Source organism: Belonocnema kinseyi, chromosome 5 (assembly GCF_010883055.1).
Source record: "Belonocnema kinseyi isolate 2016_QV_RU_SX_M_011 chromosome 5, B_treatae_v1, whole genome shotgun sequence".
Taxonomy (NCBI): Eukaryota; Metazoa; Arthropoda; class Insecta; order Hymenoptera; family Cynipidae; genus Belonocnema; species Belonocnema kinseyi.
Window position 1 is genome coordinate 86,967,288 of NC_046661.1, and position 3,721 is coordinate 86,971,008.

The 3,721-nt window shown below is 33.1% G+C and overlaps 1 protein-coding gene across 3 annotated transcripts in view; it reads right to left on the reverse strand.

Annotated features, from left to right (window-relative positions):
- Positions 1-3,721, reverse strand: part of LOC117173208 (protein scalloped) — a 310,159-nt gene that overhangs the window by 104,855 nt on the left and 201,583 nt on the right. The window lies entirely within an intron of this gene.

The following is a 3,721-nucleotide window of genomic DNA, read 5'->3' on the forward strand; positions in this document are numbered from 1 at the left end:
AGGGGTTCGGCTTGAGTGGGGCGACGAACGTGGCCATCAATCCTCCCACATATCTTTCCAAGGTTTCTGAGTGAAAATTCTTAACATTAGAACGCGTGATTTTTGTGGAGGTGATCCTGAAAAAGGGGTTCAACTAGACTAGAGTGAGGGGAAGGATGTGGCCCTCAACCCTCCCTTCAACTATTCCAAAGTCCCTGATTGAAATTCTCAATACTAGGACGCGTGATTTTTTTTGGGGGGGTCCTGAAAAAGGGTTTCGGCTAGAGTGCAAGAATGGATGTGGCACTCAACCCTCCCTCCTTCCTTTCCAAGGTGATTGATTGAAAAAACTCAACACTAGGACGGATAATTTTTTTAGGTTGATCCTGAAAAAGGGGTTTGGTGTGAGGAGAGGGATGTGGACCTCAACCCTCTCTCCTACCTTTCCAAGATCCCTGATTGAAAATCCGCAACACCAGGACGCATGATTTTTGGGGGATCCTGAAAACGGGATTCGGTGCAAGTGAGGGAGGGGATGTGGCCCTCAACCCTACCTCCTACCTTTCCAATGACCCTGATTAAAAAAATGTATGAAAATAAGGTCTTTTAAAATAAATAGAAGGGGTTACGGCCTTTCCGAAGTGTTACCCTTATTCCTAACATGAAGCTTTGATCGTAGAATGAAAAGCTAAAATTGGAACCATATCTGAAAGTTTCGCAAATTGTATTTGGACATCTAAATTACTGATACTGAAAATTCGAAGTTGGACAAAGTAATGAGTGATGGGGGAAACCCAGGGTAGGAGCGTTTCTCCTGAGGATCATTTAACCGAGATAATTACCAAACATTGTTTACCTTGTTAGTCGGTAGCTTGCCGGTAAACTTGCTCGAGTTAATAAGCGGCAAGCTCCAAGCAAGAGCAGTCTCGACACAACAACGCAAGCTCCGAGTGCGAATCCGTGTGTAAATTAGCGTCTTCAATTTGTAAGCATTCGCGTGACTGGTTCCCTACTACTATACAGATGATAACTATACTGATCCTTCTACTACTCCCTCGACTTCTAGCCTCTCCTAACTGGAATTATTGTACAATCTACGATACGACCAACGACACTAGCAATAATGGTAATAATAACTAACAGCGCTCTCGAGTAACGAGCTACGAGAGTAAGTTCATTACGGACCTAAGAACCGAACAAGTTGGAAATAGTGCAAGATCAACTTGCCAGTTGCTGGTGATCACTCACTGGAAATAATACCACCCACAGTTACGATTGCAACGATTCTTGTAATAAGTTATCTCAAATCTCTTCTTTCATTTCAAAATGATAAGTTTCCAAACGAGAAAAATCGATTGAAAAAAACTCAGGGTGGCCGTTTCAATGAAAGAAAAAAAAATTCCCGGTCACTTCCCAGATTTTTCAAGGTTCGAAAACATTTTTCACGGTCTACGAAATTTAAAAAATGGAACATTAAATCTAAAAATTATTTTTGAAAATTCTAAAAACTGCTTTGAAAATTGAAGCTTAAAACTGGTTTCATTCGACCATTTTTATTGAAATGCTCAATAATTTACACGTATAAAATGGAAGTTTACTAACACTTTTCAACTTAACAATTTTAAATTAAATGCTTTTGTAAATTGTAAAGTTTAAAGATTCAGATTTATTTCCAGAAATTTAAATCCACGTTGCCATTTTCAATGCTCTAAGTTGAAGAATCAATCAATGAATTTAAAAATGTTCAAAATTATACCACTTTAAGCAATTTTAAATTCTAATTCCAGATCAGAATTAGTTAAAAATTCGAAATTCTCTGTTCAAATCCAGAATTTTAATTCTTTTCGAAATTTTTTTTTCGAAAATATCTCGTTTCAACACAGAACAACAATTTTGTTTGAAGAATTCAATTTTCCATTAAGAATTGTTATTCTCCTGCATAAATTTCAATTCCAGCTCAGAATTGGTTAAAAATTGAACATTTACAGTTCAAATCCAGAATTTTAATTTTGCAGAAATAAAATTATTTTAAAAAAATCCCTGTTCAAATGAAGAATTTTAATTCTTTTCGAAAATTTTCCTTTTCAACTAAGAATTATAATTTTTTAGAAAATTTCCTGTTCGAACTCATAATATAAATTTTCTTCAAAAATACCTCGTTTCAACTGAGAGTTATAATTTTGTTTAAAAAATTCAGTTTTCCATTCAGAATCGTTACTCTCCTGAATAAATTTCGGTTCCAACTTAGAATTGGTTAAAAATTCCTTGTTCAAATCTGAAGTTTTAATTTTTTTCGAAAATATTCCGTTTCAACTTAGAATTAGAATTCATTCCAAGACAGATTATAATTCATTTGGATAAATACCAGTTTCAACTGAAAATTGGTAAAAATTTGAAAATTCCCTGCTTCAACTCAGAATTAGAATTCTTTGGAAAAAGTTCCTGTTCCAATTCAGAATTTTGTTCCTTTTAAAAAATTTCCAGTACTAGTTCGGAATTTTTTTTAATTTGAAAATTCCCGGTTCTAAATCAGGATGCTTATTATCCTGGATTTCACAGTCTAAAAAAAAATCAACCAAATTTTTTAATTTTCAACCCAAGGAGATGAATCTTCAACTCAAAAAGATGAACCTTCAAGCCGAAAAGTCTAGTTTTCTGTAAAAAAAGTTGAATTTTTAACTCGAAAATATGAATTTTCAATCCTAAAATTCATTTTCAACCAAATAGTTAAATTTGCTACACAATAGTTGTTAGTTAATAGTTTTCATTCAACAAAGAAAGGAAATTCCAACCAAATTGTGGAATTTTCAAACAAAAAGTAAAATTTTCTATAAACTTGTTACTTTTTTTGACCAAAAAGTTAATTTCCAACGATGTAGTTAAATTTTCAAGCAAAGAAGTGAAACATCAACCCATAAAATTTAAAGAGGATAATTAAATATTCTACGAAATCGTTGAATTTTCGATCAAAGAAGATACATTTTCGATCAATGAAGATACATTATTAAGAAAATAGTTGCGTTTTCAACGAAACAATTAACTTACAAACAAAATAGTCGATTTGAACATTATTTAAAAAAAAGTTAGTTGAATTTTTGGTTATTTTTCGGTTCGAAAAAATAGTTCAAAGTCATCGAAATTATTCAAAAATATGAAATTTAAAGAATGTCAACCAAAATTACGAGATAAAGAATCAGCAAAAAAAATCATTACTTACGGTCGAAGTCAGCGACGCACATGCATGTATTTCAAGCTGAGATCTGAATATCAAGCTACTTACCTGAAACAGTAAAAAAAAAATAGTTAAGTCATATTGTCATTTGGTTAATTTTCAACGAAAGAAAAATAATGTAAGAGAAATAATTTTATGGTAGATAAAGCAGATGAATTTATAAACCAAAAAGATGAATTTTCAAAAAAGCACTAGAATTTTCAACCAAGAAACATTTTCAATCAAAAAATGATGATAGAAGAAGACATGCTTTACTATCCATATCGCGGTCTGAGATGTTTACACAATAAGTCTCCCTTTTTACACGTTAGGATTCTCTTTGCACATGTACCATCGTTATGTCTATAAATAGATGGGTTTGACTTCCCTGTGACCGAAAGCAATTGAAGTCCTGGCATAAAATTTACCCTCCATATCGCAGGCTAAAATGGTTGCACAATAAACCTCTCTCCCTCTCTGCTCGTACCATACTTATGTCTATAAATAGACGCATTTGATTTTGCCTTGACA